Raw genomic sequence first — 18,749 nt, forward strand, 5'->3', positions numbered from 1 at the left:
TTAGAATTTAGAAACTGTTAGGTACTTCAATCTAAATGAAGAGTCATGGGCATATAACCGTATAATGGTTACAATAAGTGTAATTTTACATTGCTCCTATTACACCTTTTGAAAACAAAGGACCTCAGTAATAGCACTAAAACACTTAATCTTAAGAAAATTAATGATAAAACATTGGCATCTTTTACTTTGTAGCTTTTCAGCAAGTCCTATCATTTGGAGAGAGATATGCTTCGCTCGATAGCATTTTCTTTTCAGGGTATACGATATCGGGTTGTGGCAAATAAAAATTTTATCTAATTAGAAAACCGTTGGAGATTAGGAATGACAGAAATGACATCACAGGCTGCTATCCAACTCGAGTGTTCACTACTGTTACCAATCTTCTCTTTCTATCCAGCAATAATTTTCGAAGTCCCAATGAAACATCTCCTTGACATCACTTGTCAATGCGATGTTGTGAAGACGGAACTTCATAAGCACTTCCGTCAGAGGTTGGATGAAATCAGGACCTTTTAGAAGAAGTCGTTTGATGACATTCCTCCCGCTTTCGCTGCTCCATCGAAAACCAAACGTGGTTTTTTTGATTAGTGGTACGCAAAAAAAACCAAGGCAAATATCACTCTCTTCCTTCTTTGCTATTGCCTGTGTTCAAACCGCACTCATCGATATCTTCGGAACCGTTTCCGATCGCATCCTTAGAGGATTTTGGAACAAGATTACCCTTATTAATGTAACCTTTGAACTTTTCTTGACAAAGTTCGGCAAATTCTAGGGACCTACCATTTTATTTTCCATTGTGCGAAGTCAGCCATGTGGTAACTGAAGGGTAACTCGGAGTGGTCATCCTTCCACAGGAGTCCAGTTTCCCAGCGATTGCCTTTCTTGACTGTAGTTTCTTAAAGAACTTTCATAGCAATCTCACCTTCTTCACTTTTTGTTGTTGGAGCTGGTTTTACTCCAAAAGATTCAAGAGACAGCTTCATATCCTTTTGATCCTTTGATGGGAAATTTGTTTATCGGAAAGTTACCAGTGATTCATCTTCAGGTGCAGATCGATAATTTTTCTTTTGAACATTTACAGGTGAATCTGAACGTTCGCCTCCACTTTCATCAACCTTTCCTTTATTTTTGAAAACTGGTGAATTTTTAAATGAATAAGCGTATGGTGCCTCTTGCAACATTCATCCGTCTTGCATTTCCGGTTTTGGTTAGTACACTTACTAGACCAATAGCCTGATTGAAGACAAAGGAGACACAACTTGTATATTTTGAGCGAGGTTCCTTTTTTTTGTCATCTTTCATCTTGCGAAAATTGACGCAACTTTCAGTAGTATGATTATCCATTTTACACAGTACTACTCTCCTCTATTCGCTCTAATGTAAATTTACTATTCTTACACCGTCTAGGTATTCCTTTTGTAATCTCCTAGTTGCAGTAGCTTTTTTATTACCTCAGTTCTTTATTTTCGGATTATAGGTTTCTTTCACCTAGTTCTTTGTTTCACCGACGGAGGTCGTGCAGGCGCTTTCTATGGTATTTCTAATGTTATCTCTTCTTTGAGTTTATCTTATTTTGTTTTCGTCGTTGCCGAAGATTTTACTTCATTAAATTACAATGCGACTAGTTTCGACGTGACCGTTCTCTTCTGGCTTTTAAAATAAGTACAAACAGTCTAATGATTATATTACTGGATCAGACCAGTGTTTATTTGGGTCTCTGAGCATGTAGGAATGTCGGGAAATGAAAAGGCAGACTAGGTAGCAAGAGAAGCCGCAGAAAAGTAAGCAGATTAAATTTAATTAGTAACTTAAAAGACGTGCTATTCCTTTACGCGGTGTCCAAAATACGCATGTCTATATCGTGGGGATCCCGGAAACAATAGAAGGTACGACGATGGACAAAATAGAGAAAAGTTGTGCAATTAAAGGGTTATTGTCATGCAGTAAATAAAACCAGAAAATTACGATTACTTCCGAAGATATGCCGGAAAAACCATTTGCCGATTAAGATTTTCCTTTTTTGCTGATGTTATTTGAACACATACAAGAAAATTAAAAACATTTTCTTATTGCAACTTTGTGATTTTCAATACAACGTTTTGTTTCTATTGGAAAAACGTCTTGGAAAATGGAAAAATTTGTCTGATATGTATTCTCGCACGATTATGGCGTTGTGCGTGGGTGCACCATGGTGTTGAAACCGAAAATCGAATAATTGATTTCGAACAACTGATTTCGAACAATTGAATACGAATAATTTATTTGTACCGGAATGTGACATGTGAAACATATTTTAGTATTGATAGAGGAAAGCCCATATAAAAATATACACTGTGAAGAACGAATAAAAAGTATGTTAAAGTAAGTGAAATCAATAAACATAATATACAGGAAGATATAAAAGATGTGAATTAAAACTAAATTACCATAGCAGTCGAAAAAAGCGATAATTACGTCAAAGTGAATGATAGCAGTTCAAAATTTAACACTCATAAGTTTTTAAACTATGAGCAGAAAAATTATTCAAACTGTAAATCATATAATCATAATAATAAAAGAAACAATAATAAACAATTCTGTCTTATTGCCAGGAAAAGTAATTACTCTTCGAAATGACGACTCTGTCTCTGTTGCTAGTGGTTAGATCGTGATCTCTATACATTTTTTAGATTATACAGGTCAAATTTGATAAGAAATCGTCTCTTACTGGTGGACCTATAGTCCTATACCCAACACCCACCTTTTAATTTAAAAATCCTATGACCATCCTCTACTTCCATACAAAGGGAAAACGGTTCTCTCTTGTTAATTGTCTCAGCTTATACAGTATTACAGAGTGTCTTAAAGGGGAAAACTGACAGGTTCTACTGGACAATTACAACAGAGTTCTGTTATCACTCATTTACATCTCGCAACAATGCGGAAGTGATAACGTCGCTTTGTACGAAACGCTTGGACGTCTCTTCCATTAAAAGACAAAATTTCTGTAACAAACGGACTGCCTATTTAAAAATAGAAGCGTTTGCAAGCGGATTTAAGGCAAACCACCTACGTATTCCAATAGCGTATAAAGCAAATCCCTTACACTTTAAAATTTTTGCAAATCCATAAAACAAATCCTATCGGTAATATGAAGGAACAGCAATACCCATCCTTTGTTACGAGCTTTGCGGAACCGTTCTCGAAAATAGTACCTAAATGCATTCTGTATTCACAACGAGTGATTTGATGTTTTTAGTAAGGACGCACTGTTGCAGAAATTTTAACCTAAGCTCAGATTCTCGAGGGGCGGTTATTCCTTGCATAAAAGCTTTAGAACCGTTGATTTCGTCGCTACATACTCGCAGTTTATTTATAGTTAATAATGCATTCTCCTTTTGCTTTTGCAGCGCAATTTTCCTATTTACGTCCTTAAAGCTTCGGAGTCAGTTAGCTGTAAAAATTACATTTCAAGCAGCCACAAAGGCTGAGTTATTGTCGTCGAGTAGATGAATTCTCTTTGAGTCGAAATGTCGCATTAATTTTATTTTGATAGTGTGGCGAAATGAATATTAAATTATTTACGATTAAGGCATTTCCCATATGGATCCTGGCATTAAATTTTTAGGGCAATGTTTCCGCGACGCTCTCAGGAACACAGTCAATGAGAGCAAGATGGTCACTCCTGTAACAGACCACAGTTTGAAATCGGCTAATGCTTCCCATCTTCACTAAAATCATTGAGATTGATGAAACCGAAAAGAAATTACAGAATTGTTTTGTGTAAAAGGCAGAGCAGCTTAAAGCAAAAATTGACCGTCCAGAATCTTAAAATAAGAATTGCATTGCAAAAGAATGGTTTTAACGAATTCATATTATCAGGGAGCTTCGCCGAAAAAGTAAGAATGGAGCTTCAAATCCTATTAAAATTTTACTTTTCAATTAAACTCTTTGAAAGCTTTTTCTTTGACTTTTGCCACACTGGCTTCGGATTTTGTTTCATTTTCTTAATTATGCAAGGATGATATTTAAATATAATGCAAATATTATAATATAATACATTGTTAGTTCAAATTTGGTATACAGGCTCAGTAAAATTACACAAATAAAGGCCAAAAAATACACAAATTGGTTCACGGGATAAATTCCCGTAAATCTACCTCTTTAGGAACATTAGAATGACCTTAAATACAAATCTTTATACGGGGTGTCAATTTAAACTTGCAGTCGGCCATATTTTGCAAACTAAAGAAGATATTGAAAATCGCCCAAAACCGTTTCGGAGGTATAGAGGAGGAACCAGAATAACGTTATGAGTGCCAACCCCCCAACCCCCCTTAACCCCCCAGCCCCCCTCTCCAAAAATTCTAAATGGCAACCCCATACTTGTGGCACATCCTTGGAAAGCTACTGAAAAATTCTTTCCAGACCAATAAAGTCAATATTCATTAAGACAATTTAACAAAAATTTAATAATTAACAAAAAAAAACTAAATGTTGATATTGAGGGATTTATGGCAAATTGGCTAAGAACTTGAACCTGAGCTGCTTCATGAAGCAATCTTGGTTGCTTTCTTTTTTATTGACTAACAGTACAGCTAAACGTGTGGAAATGATATTCATTTATGGCTAATGATAATGAGAGACATCCCGGGAGAAATGTAAGCCATGCCTATGTTCAAGATTTGGTCGCAAAATTCGAAGAAAGGGGATCTGTTTCAAGACCTATCTGTGCTCAAACATCGTCCTAATAATAAAATGTGAGTCTTGGACACTCATTACCTAAATTTAAGTTTAAAATGCCAGAAATCTAAACAGCAATTTGGCATGTTTGTATGCAAATTCTGTTATTTTACGTTAATTTTATTTCAAATCCATTTTCAACCTGGGAGAGGCAGACCACCCTTGTATCCATTTTCTGTAAACCATTTCTTAAATAAATAGAAATCCTCCCTCATATGTATTTAACATTTCACCCCAGGAAAACCTGTCATGGAACCATTTTGTAACCTAGGTTTAGGATTTTAATAATCGTATGGTTCAATTTTGATTTTACAAGTTGCTGATATAACGTTTAGTAAATTCTCCTTTGGCAGTAATCAAATAAAAGCAGTTTACATTAAGTTTTCTCATTTCATTATCAAAATTAGGTTTTTAAATGCTTTTCAGACGTTCGAATGTTAGATTTTATTGCATTGTTCCTTGATTATTTGCTAGATTAACTACAAATCGAAATATCCATTATAATAAAATTTAATAACCGCTCCATGCAGACGCAATTTAATTCAGCACATTCATGCACTGAAACGGCAGTTTGGAAGTTACAATTTATTAATCTATTCCATATTTAAATTTAATCCCTTCTGGACTTCAATTGATATAAAACATATTAATCACGAGTAAATTTAACGATGAATCATGAACATAGCCTTCTCGATTGTGTTTTCGAGGAAATTCTTGCTTTTTCATTAAAGGGCACTGCGTTCGTACGGCGCGACGTCGAGGCGCCGATAGTGCAGCATCACTTTACGTTCGTTAACCTTTATAGATGAATTCATCGACACAAATTAATCGAAGCGGAAAATCACAATTAGCCGACGAGGTGTTTGCCATCGCCGAAATTGTATTAACTTGGGTCGTTTGTTTTAAAATATTTCCCCCACGGCGACGAGCTTTTAATATAAGATATGGCAAACTCTATCAACAACATGTATCTAATTGTGTACGGTAAATTGAATTACCACCGAAATTGGGTATCCATCTAAATTGTTTTGCGTGGGAATTAATTAATATAAAATTTATCGTGGAGTCGCACGAACCTAAGCAAATTATAATTCTATTTTAAAATAGATAATTTAACTAACATTCGTGGGGCGATATTTAGAACAACAACTTCAATTCCCGTTTCCTCCAAAAAAGTAAAGTAAAGTATCTTAATTTTAGTTTAAATTATCTTTCAATTTAAGCTCTACTTTCACAAGATTTGTAGATTACTCATAGACAAACGTACTCTGTGACCCTTTTCTCTTTAGATATTGTCTAAAAACGATCCCTTAAAAAACAGCCAAATTGCAGCACAATACGATCAAAAATATGTTTTGCACCGTAGGGCGTTTTTGAGAATAATTATTAAAAACTTTTCTTGGTTACCTCATTTTGCAATTTTGGGGAAGAATTGGCACTTAAATTACATTAAAATTACTTTTACTAGGACCTGAAGTTTGTAATGTCTCGCAACCGCTTGCAGTTCCATCGTGTAAAAGTTTTCCCGCTAATTCCACCGTATTTTCAATAGATTCTTCTACATAACTTTCCGCAACACTGGAAGATTTCCATCATCCATATTTTTAATGCTAAGACGCCAATCTCCTTTGTTCGCCACCATTGTAACTGAGGTTCTTTTAAATGCATGCCCTGTATAGGCTGATGGATATTCTTTCTTTAAATATGTGGCAATTTTTGACGGGCAACTCGAGGAGAACTGCAGTAGTGGTGGACGATTTTAATCCAAAGTCCAAAAGTGTTTTTCAGTAATTTCTCTATTATTGTTTGCTGAACCTTCAACGTACCCTGAAGCTACGGTCTATGATATCCAACCATGGCATCATCACGACATCTACATAATATCAGCTCCTGCAGCAGCGAGCAGCAATGCCGAAGCCCTTCTAAGACAGTGTCCTTCTGGTAGATTTCAAAATGGTGGAATTATGGCCGTATTTATAAGAAAAAGGATTTCCCTTTACTTTAAAAAATCAAAGCATTTACTTCACATTTTATTCAAAAAGAAAAAGGAAAAGATATAAGCTAGAAGCAAAAGCGGTTGCTCCAAAGTAAAAGGTTTCAAAGACCTTTTTTAAATTCATAAAAACTAACATTTGCTTTAAAACTGAAGGATTTACTTCAGAAAATGAGCATCTAGTCCGAAGAAGCTTTTGTAGATTTACTTTATTCGTATACGTTGCTTTTTATCTCGCTTTGGCTAGTTGGCTGACTACCTGGCAGCAAATATAATACAAAATTTCCATCTCCGAACTGCTGTGCCAACCACCCTCAGCGCGAAAGCGCCCCTTGGTATAATGTAGATTCTGATTATTGGGATTTCCCTATCAACTGTTCAAATTTCATGTTATCGAATACAAGAGAAATTACCGAAGATTTACATGGCCGTGTGTTTTATTTGGCATGAACATTCCATGAACGAGCAAGCTGCAATATTAATTTAGAAATCAAATTAGTGTATCTTTATGTTGCTATGGTAATAAGATGTGCACTATAGAAAACGAGTGACGAAATTTTGTATGAAATGGCAAGATTTGGAAACATTGTCTAACAAACTTACAAAACATTCAATATAAAACAAGGGAACGGAGATGATTGTAAATAGATAGTAATAAAGGTACAGCCACTGCTGCACGATTGTATTGTATTCTCGTTTCAAAGTATTGAATTTAAAGCGTAAAAAACTGCCAACCGCTTCAACTGTCGGCTGATATGAAGAAAAGTAAAAGCAGGAATAATTAAATTATAAAATATCATTTAGAAGAAGATTGTTCCTGCAATAACCCCGACATGATATCTAATCTAAATTTTTATACGGCATGCTTTTGATGTCCATAGCTAGGGAATTATACCATTTGCTGATGTAGGTAAAAGATCTTTCATACATAAAGAATAAAGATACGATGGTAATTTACAACCTCTACAGGGAACGTGGATGCTGTGATTAACGTAGACGGCGAGAAGGCGGAGGTCAAGGTGCAGAGGGGTGTTAGACAGGGTTGCGCGTTGTCGCCGGCAAGAAGAAGTCATAAATACAGTAAGGCAGGATTTTAACTTAAGGATCAAAGTGCAGGGCGAAACAATACATATGCTAAGATACGCGGATGACATAGGTAGTAATACTAGAGAAGAAAGGGAAAGATATCTAGAAACAGGATTAAACAGAGAGTAGAGACTACAGTATGAAAATCAACTAGGAAAAAACAACAGTAATGAAATGCCCAAAAAGAGAGGATAGGAAAAAGATAAAGATCCGAATAGGAAACGACACTTTAAAGCGCATGTAAAGGAATTTTGCTATTTAGGTAGTAGGGTTACACAAGATAATCGTAGCAAGGAAAATATAAAATCCAGGATCATTTGAATAAAAGCGGGACCTGCTAAGATCAGGGATAAATACTGGAATAAGGGAAAGGCTACTCAAAATTTACATATGGAGTGTAGCTCTATACGGGTGCGAAACCTGGACGAACCTCTTAACGGAAGACAAAAGTAGGATAGAAGCATTCGAAATCTAGTGCTCTAGAAGGATAATGAGGATTAGCTAGACGGATAGGGTAACAAACGAAGCAGTCTTAGAGCTAGTAATGGAAAATAGGGAAATGTGGAAAACCGTAGGTACAGAGAAGACGATGTAACGTTATGACGTTTATCGTAAGATGTCGTTTGGGTTTAAACTATACCTATACTTGAAATTTGGTCTTGCTATCAACAATTCGAAAACGCATTCATCTTCGTACGCTTGGTGCGGATAAAGATTTGAAATTTATTTAATTGCGCTTAAGAAAATTTTATTCAAATCGAATTGTATTGAAAATTCCTATTGAGGATAATTTTAAAAAAAAGGTCATAGAACCGTAAGTTTTTCAATTTTTTTATTTCAAATTTCTAATATTTCACAACATTTTAGTTTTTTTTGTACCGGATTTGGGCCCCTGAAACAGAAAAAGGGAGAATTAGTTTCTGGAAAAAAAAGAACCAGCTTCCGTATTTCAAAAATTCAGAAGTAGTTTGCATCAAATAGAAAAAAACAACTTACCAGCTTCAGCAATTTTCTTCAGGAGTATTCGTCGATAGCAAAATCATTATCTACCTGTCAAAATTTAATTGAATCTACAGACGACAGCAAGAAAAAGCAATCAAACACAAGGTCAGCTACAATTTCACCATTCATTCATCATTTATTTCATTTAAAATCTTCCATACATATTGTTCATATTGATACGTAATTTAGTTGAGAAGTACCTACCTGTTTTTTGTCAATAGTCAAATGTAAACTTATAAATTATTTCAACGACGGCATTCATATTTTGTTCCGATAGCGCTATCCCTTCTTTATTTAATTTTTTATTCGCCGTTTAATTTTTTAATTGTTGTGTTCCCTTCATTACGAAAAAAAACCTAATTTGTAAAGGGTACTTGATACTTTGTATTAAATATAAAAAAAAATTCATTTTGTTTTTATTGATCGCTATTGGCGTGATAACGAGATACAATGATACAGCACGTACTCAGACACGGAGGATTAGTACAGCTAGCTATAGAAGGTAGGGCAGAGGGCAAGAGATATACGCTCTTGTGCATAAAGTGTCACGGATTTATCGGCGCCCAGTTTCAGTTTATTTTGGTTAAAGGTATCATCATTGAATTGAATATAGTTATAAATTCAATGGTATCATTTATTTCACTGATCGTAGTTGGATCGGCTATCTCTACAAGAAGAAAGATAAGATTGTACAAACTTTTAACTCTTGCAATCAGTCCAAATCTATGGGACCCTCTTTAAATGGCCTTTAACATTTTCTTACACCTTTTCCTGTTCGAAGACAATTAATTGTAACGGCTGGTTACAAATAGAAGCGTGGTTCGGTTATTCTTCCCCGCAGAAGGGTTGGTAATTTTTATTGGTAACTTGTAAAGGGTTGAATTCTTTCTCAGGATTGTTGTGCAAATTCTTCGGGTGATCTCTTCGTCTTGTACCTTGTACCCTTTTGGTACGTGTGCTTACAACTAGCTGAGGTAAAAAAATTTAGTTCATTACGCTTCCATCTCATTAATTGTCATCAAAATGTAATAAAAATTTTCAAAAAATACGTATTTTTAAAGTTATACCCGAATATGGTTAGGAGAGCTTATGTAATTGCCATTTGGGCTTTTTTTTAAAACAAAAAATCCTTTTATTTTCCTTTTTGTAGACCAGTAAGTGTTCCAAAAAAGTTAATAAAAATGCAACAATCCAAATAACACTCTTAAAAGAGCGTTCCCTAACTAATGGGAATAGAAATAACCTACGCGTTTCATAATTAATAATAATAATTTACCTAATAAACAAATAACTATTCTGAAATTTAAATGAACAAGTCTAATTCAATTAACGTTCAGATGACGCACGCAAACAGAGAAGTTCATTCAGTTGGTCACTGTATTTTGCAATAAAATGCAAGTAATGTCAATTAATTTCTGCAGTTGAAGCAAGTCGCTGACTTACTTAAGGCCGATGGAAATTTTCAACATCTGGCGTCCAACGTTCGCAGATCTGCTTTCGGGAAGACTAGTTGGGTAGCGGTTTATGAATTTATGATCCCAAAATATCTGCACTGCTCATTTTCACTTGGATATCTTATTTGTGGAAATTCTCTAAGATTTAACGCGAACAGGTGCAAAATAATCGCGGGCTGGTTAATACAAACGCATGCTGTTTAACGAAAAAGGCGCTGGCGGATAAAAACAAATCGCAAGCTTCTTTAAGATATCCCAAAATGGAATGCTGTACATACACTTTCGTCGATTCGACAAACCTAATTCTCCTTACATAACTTGGTTATTTCTCGGCAAAAGGAAAGCTTTTACAACCCTTGTTTAATTACACGCGCCCTTTTTTATTTAACTAGCCCTCACTATTAAGGACCATCCGCTTGTTAGACCACCAATAACACGTTAGGCCATTACATAATGATAATAATCATCCATCATCCATATTAAATATTTTTTTCACATCTTCCTTTTATGTGTTCGTGTACCAAATTTTGTTCCAATCGGTTCAGCCGGAAATGAGAGTACAGGCCAAGGTACAGACGGACCGACAGACAGATCGACATCATTGAGATTTTGTTTGATTCGGATTTCTGGTACTTCAAAACGTGTATTCCCGTTAAAAAGTGTGGGGCATTTTTTGCCCCATTCCAATACCTCCGTTACAAACGTGCGGAAATGACACCAATGATACACACAATATGTTATAAACAAACAAGAATTGATTCTTGGTAACTGTTTTTTGTCTCTCCAAACCGATGGCTAAACTTATTTACCAATACTCTATTGTTTAATGGGAACGGATAACAACGTGGGTGAAGAGATAAATAAATGAACGTTGCGCACCTAAATTGATTTATCTGCGTTTCATCAAGTTTCGTGTTCTAATAAATGTGTGTACCTAATCAATTCATTTGTACAAATAAAATTTCATTGGTAACGGAACACGATTGTAATATTGCAACCCTTACGGCCTACCGATGCAATATGATCACATTTATCAAAGAAGTCTATTTCGTGAAGTATAGGTAGCTTTACACATCGTCTTTCGATGCCACTTCAAATCCACTTACTATACTTATAGAACCTTCGATATATCCGCCACGGACTCAATTTTCAAATACGGGTCAATAACGGTTAGGAAATTCAAAAAACCCTTTTGGATATACGTATATAAAAATAATGAAAGATTAAAATGAAAAATTCACGCCCGGGCGAATTTAAGCCTTCTACTGACGTCCTTTGTTCGCAGCGTTCTGTTAAAAGAACCCATTTTTAATTCGTAATAAGCATGACATTAAACGTACTCATTATGACTGATAGTTACCCCCGCACGTATTTCATTTAACAAAATCTGCCGAAATATATGTGAAAATGAGGGTTAAACAGTAAGAAATTGCCCAATTCAAACAAGTAACACAGACAATTTCCACGTTCACTCACTGAGATTGGCTCGGGGGATTTTCTGATCCGGAACTCGAAATTGTTTAAAAGTAACATATCGTCAGCCATCCCTGTACATTACGAAAGTGAAATACAGTTTCCTATACGATTATAGCTTATTTTTATTATGTGATATTAGAAAAGGTTTGAGTCAACTGTGGGGATAATTCGTCGAAAGCAAATGGCGCATAAATAGGGGATGAAACAAATTAAGATCGATATCAATATGGCTTTTCCGAATTGAGTGTTCAGTTGAGAACTGTTCATGCACTTCCCTGAAGCGGAACGTTACGCTTAAATTAAGATAAGTTTAATAATTTCCCTTGGAACTGTTTACAGCCCTGGCTCTTTCTCCGTTTCGTTAATAAATTAATTCTCGATAATATCAAGTACGTTAAATTACTTTTCTTAGGACAAATTCTCGTTTGACCCAACATGGGATGTGTATACTTCTGGAAACTTTAATACAGAGTCTTGAAATTAATTCTCACTTATCGTAGTTGCAAACTGCGGGCCAACTTTAATTTCGTTTAATTAAATTTAAACCTTTCGCACTAGCAACTTTCCAAAAACCCCACCTCCGACGAATTTAAAATTCCATACAACTTTAAATGTAAGTAGGCAGTAGAAAATTGCAGCCTGTTTTCTTTGCCGAATGAATTCGTGTGCGTTAATGTAAATATTTATTTCTAGGTAAGGTTCCTCAGCCGAGATAATAGTCTGTAGTTTAAGACCGGCGGCTGAATCGTGGGAAAACATTACACTGCCGGTGTATACAATTAACTTAGTACAAATTTTAAAAGATAACTAGACCGAAACAGTCTTGTATGAAATATGCGAAAATAGTTGATCTAATTTAGCGTTTCTGTGTAATATCGAGGCGCCGTTATTTAATATGTAAGAAAGGAGGGTGAGTATATTCCTATTTTATACTTAACATTACCGCAAGAAAAACATTTTCTAATAAGTCTCTCATTCTGTTTTCTAAGGCTTTCAAATTTAAACGGTCAACTTCGTTATATTTTTTGTTGCGCTTACGGTTTCAAACGGGTTAGTCTTTGAGGCAGAAGTTGTTCATTTGTTCCCAAGGGATTACGTTTTCGTTTGATCCCAATTCAAATATAATACAGTTACGCATATTCATGAACACTTCAAGTCAATTATTTATTAAAGTAAAATTTTTACAACTATTTTAATTAAATAATCGATCTAGGGTCCTAACATCTAGAAATTTTATAGGGTGTCGAAATTTACAGGGCCGATTTGCTAATAAATTTATCGACTAGTGGAATTATATTATTAAACCGTGGTGGAAATGAAACCCGTCTTTTATGCGTTGTTTAATTTCTGTAGAGCATTGTTTTATTTAGGGATTTCGAGTGTCTAGAAACTAAATGTCGAGGATTTGGACCATATTCAGTTATCTATTTAGTCGCGTCAAAGTCGTGTACAAAAATTTTTCCTGCCCTCAATTATACACATTTCGTAAGAAGTAACCCTAAAATTCTCAAGAGCTAACCATAGGTCATATCTAAAAATCTCTAGTTTGGTTCGTAGAAGGGAGGTTCAACCCTAATAAAAGCCCTGTATCCATAAATTAGCACTGGACCCCTTGTGGTGTAGCACAAAAAAATACAGTTTTTCGTTTAACGTATACATAAAAACGTTATGTCTAATTGTATCTTTGCAGAGACTGTAGTATAAATAAGGGTAGTAGTTAACTCTCCTTCTAGAACAGTAAGTAGAGCCTAAAGTGTTGCCAAAATCTTGTAGACACCTTCTCATACAGTAAGCTATAAAGCGCTTATACAGTGCTTCGGCAAGCTTAGGTCAAATCGAAATCAGGACATGGCATTGTCTACAATCTCTATTGTATTGTATTACAGCAGTATTCCATTATTGGCAGCCTCAAAATCGACCCACTCACTTGCGTTTCATACATATTAAAACATTTCCTACAAATTTTTATATAAAATTCATAGAAATGCAATCAGATTAGACAGAAATTAAGAAAAATTCACTACTCCAAAGAAACGTTTCTGCACAACATGGCGACACGAATACCGAATTGTAAGCTAATAATATCGAAATATACTCAGTCAGTATATGAAATCGAATAAATTTCCAACAAAACACACTTTCAGTACCTACTTTCGGGTCACTGATTGGACACTACTCGCGTAACCGACCTGGAGAACTGAAATTTATGTTTAAATGTAGACTACTAGTGTTATGATAAAGCTCCATAAAAGCTGTATATAACGCTACTGTTCACAAAGATTAGTAAAATGGGGTTTCCTGCACGTTCATTAGATATCAGCGAACTATAAAAATAAGTTACAATGAAACTTTTAATATGTACCTACCTACTCAGTGGCTTAATTGATTACAAGTTTACATTTGCTTTTTTTACTGAAAAAATTAATTCCCTGTAGCAAGCGCAGAAGTTGTTGCAAATCTACCAATAAGAGACCATTCCTAATACACGGTGTCCATTTTTCGAGTGCCACTATGGGGATCTCGCATATCTTAAGAGATAGACATTTGGTTAAATGAGGGCAAAGTTGCGAATTTTCGTGTTGAATAATAATCCGAAAAGAAATTTAAAATATCTTCAATAGTTTTGAAAATATTGCAAAAAAAAGAAAATTTTTGATTTTCGTTTTTAATTTTTTCATCGTAAACTAATCGCTCTAGACATTTCTAATTAACACATTGTTCAGACACTTTTTAATGGATATTTCGAATATGGCATCCCGTTTTCAATAACTTTTAAGATGACGGAGAAACACGTGGCAACTCTAATTTTTCTTATGGGCGCCGTTTTGGATTTTGACATTTTGAGATTATGTCTTTTTTTCTCTTTACAACGATATATCTCACCTGGTATGGTTCAGTAACACATTTTTCCTAAAATTACAATTTTCATTTCTGCGAAGAGTGCTTTGGAAAAACAAAACGTTCTTTTGTTGTGAACAAAAGGTTGACTTATTTCAAGTAGTGTAATTTACGTTTGTGCTAGATTTATTGCGAAAATATTATTTATTCTTAAGTATTTTGTTCTAATTTGAATTATAATTTTCTTGCAAAACGAAGGTTCAATTCTATTCAGATGAAAATCTCAACTCAACTAGTTCCCTGCCAACGCTCCAACCAGACAGATGGATCAAACTGTCAAACTTTTGTTCACGATAAAAGAACGTTTTGTTTTTCCAAAGCACTCTTCCCGAAAAATTAAAAAGTGTCTGAATAAGGTTTTTTTGCGATATTTTCAAAACTACTAAAGATATTATTAATTTCTTTTCAGATTATTATTCAGCACGAAAATTCGTAACTTTGCCCCCATTTAACCAACTCTCTATCTCTTCAAGTAAACGAGATCCCCATAGTGGCACTCGAAAAATGGACACCGTGTATATTTGGGCCTGTAGAATCCAAAAAATGTATATTCAACTGACCACCAACAACCATCAACCAAGCCATCAATTCAAAGAGTATATGTAACACTAAAATTATTATTTTATGTTTAATATTTAGCATGGACAGAAGTATGTCCCAAATCTACCAGTCTATTTTAACCTGTAGAATCCCAATAAATTAAAGCCATCAATTCTTCTCTTTAATTAATTAAATAATAACTGAAAAATTGTCCTGAATTATAATATGTAGCTATATATTTTTAGCGTATTTTCGAACTCATGTTACAAGGCAACTTTCTCCGTCCGTCTGTCCCAGGCCTTAAGTACTTTTACAGTTGCCAAGATATTTAGTTCTTTTTGCATTCTGTAGCTCTGTCACCTCGACATATGTATGTATGGATAACATGTATTTAAAGAAAAAACGGTGTTACTGTCAAGACATATTAAATACTGCGGGTTCCAACCAAAGTCGGCGCTATATATTGGAACGAAGACACTTAAATTACTATAATGCTCAAATCTGAGAAACAATTGGGATTGCGCACTAACTTATCGCGATATACAGGGTGTAGCAGCTAAGACCCCTCGGATCAAATTTTCTTTGCCATAAATGTACCAAAAAGTCTTAAAGCAAAATTGTACCCCTTTTGGGGCAACGTTTACCCATATTGGTGACCACGCACGACGTAATCATGATGAGTTCATACACGTCAGTGGTTTCTTGCGTCCGCCAATTTTTTTTGTGCAATCGGATTTCGCAGCCCCGCGAATTAAAATTGGACTTTTTAGTGTAATAATTTACTAACATATTTAAAACAAACACTTACAGACAGAAAAGACAATTACTTGGATCAATATAAACATTGATGGAATAAACCGAATTGTTAGTGATATTCACCCCTGAAAAACTAATTTCGTTGGGATATTGATTGAACACCACCACACGCACTTGCAGTTGAACCACAACCCAATATTGCATTAGAAATCTTGTACTCAAGTATGTGCTCCATAAGGTCGAACTCTTCACAATTTTGGATTTTTCCAGTAGATACGACTAGCGTTGGGCAAAAAAATCGATTAATCGATTATAATCAAACGATAATCGATAATCGGGTTTGATTATTCTATTAAATTAATCGATTAATCGATTATTTGATTAATCGATTATTTGATTAATTGATTATTTGATTAATCGGTTATTTGATTAATCGATTATTTGATTAATCGGTTATTTGATTAATCGATTGTTTGATTAATCGATTATTTGATTAATCGGTTATTTGATAATTGATTTTTTGATTAATCAATTATTAAGTAAATTTTAATTGATTATTATTAGCTGGATCATCAGTTTACGCAAAAAGGAGCACTCACAGCTCACAAGTACATTTCAAGTGTTATATTTTTAAGGTCTCGTTTCTGCTTAATTTTAATTCCGTCCTCCCAACACTTAAATTATTCCATGTCAACATCCAATATATTTCCAACAAGATCAACGCTGTTGATGTCTACATTAATGGCCTCCAACCATCTGTGGTATGCTTCACTGAATATGGGTGTAATGCCGAATTTCCTAGAATTGCACTATCTAATTATCGCTTACTGAGTAAGTATCTACGTACATCACTGAAAGGTGGTGGAGTTGCTATCTACTGCCGCCAAAATCTCCAGTGCACTGAGGTTAAACTTAAAACTGCTCCTGTAGAACAAATTTGTGAATATTGTGTTATCAAAATTTGCGGGACAACTGATCAATATGTACTAATATGTTTTTACAGATCACCAACTAACATTAAAGCCAATTTTGACTTATTTTTTAATATTGTTAATTCTGTCTTGTTCGAAGCTTACAAAATTTCTGAACTAATGATTGCGTGTGGTGATTGGAATATCAATACATGTGTAGAAAATTCTCAAACCATGAGGTTATTTGAAATTTTCAATTCTTATGGAATGCAATCGTATGTCAACCAACCAACTCGAGTCACAGCTGAAACGTCCACTTGTATTGATCACATGTTCACTAATATTTCTCATAATGATATACTAAGCTGTCATGTTATAGACTGTACCTTATCCGATCATTATGCTCAAGTAATGGAATTAAAAGCATCAGTGTCAAACAATAATACCTATATTTGTAAGCGCCTTTACACGTCAGACAATGTGACTTTATTCTTATCTAAAATATCTACTGAGAACTGGAAGGACATGCTAGGCAGTAATTGTGTTAATGCTAAGTATGAAGCATTCTATAATATATTTTATTACCATTTTGACCTTTCATTTCCAAAAAAAAGAAGACTTATTAAACTTCGTACAAATAACTGGATGCCAAATAATTTAACACCGTGGACTAATTACATTAAAGATCTCTATCGCCTGTATAAAACAACGCATATTGAACTAGTTAAACAAAAATATCTTTCAGAAAAAAAGAAATACTGTGCATTCATAAATAATTATAAAATCTCTGTAAACGAATCACAGATCGCTATGGCCAATAAAAATAAATCTAAAGTAGCTTGGAACATAATTAATGGCATCATAGGAAAATCCAATAATCACAATCAAATAGAACTTCAAATTGGTCAAACTTTAATTACTGATCCCCAAACGATAGTCAATGCGTTTGCTAATAAATTTGCAGAACTACGTATTCCTGCGCATATTCAGACTCACACCGTGAAAGACATTGTGTCCACGAATGAAACTATTTACTTCTATCCAACTACCCCACGTGAAATTCTTAATGTAATTACCTGCCTTCCAAATAAACAATCAACAGGTTTAGATGAAATTCCCACCAAAATTGTAAAAGCGGCAGCCCCTTACATATCTGCACCTTTAAGTGAATTGATAAATGTATGCCTCTCTACAGCTGAATTTCCCACGATGCTAAAAAGTAGTTCAAAAACTATTCCGCTACACAAAAAAGGAAACATGGGTGACATCAACAACTATCGTTTATTGTCAGTTCCTTCTGTATTTTCAAAAATATTTGAAAAGGTAATATTTGAAAGAATGCTGAAATTTCTGATAAGGAATAAGATCATTTCTGCGTCACAATTTGGATTTATACCGAACTCCACAACTCATAACGCAATTTTTCATTCCATATCTCATATATTAAATGAATTAGACAGACGTCAATGTGTCGCGGCCATTTATTTCGACTTATGTAAGGCGTTCGATACTCTGAACCACGGTGTACTGTTATCAAAATTAGAAAGATACGGTTTTAGAGGAAATGGACTTAAATTAATTAAATCCTATTTAGAAAACAGAACTTTAAGAGTGTGTTTTACGCATACTGTTGACAGTAATTTACAAACTGCTTACTCATCACCGTTGACCATTAACCATGGAGTACCCCAAGGGTCGATACTCGGTCCCATTCTATTCGTACTCTATACGAATGATCTTAGTCATTCACTCCCCGTAACGTCAGTCTATCAATTTGCTGATGACACTTCATGTATAATATCGGCGCCCAATGTTTGCCAACTATCCTCCCGAGCATCTCATATTGTCTATAAAATGGACCAATGGTGTAGGAATAATTCCTTAGAATTAAATCACAAAAAGACGGTA

This window comes from Photinus pyralis, unplaced genomic scaffold, assembly GCF_008802855.1.
Source record: "Photinus pyralis isolate 1611_PpyrPB1 unplaced genomic scaffold, Ppyr1.3 Ppyr1.4_LG4, whole genome shotgun sequence".
In the NCBI taxonomy this organism is placed as follows: domain Eukaryota; kingdom Metazoa; phylum Arthropoda; class Insecta; order Coleoptera; family Lampyridae; genus Photinus; species Photinus pyralis.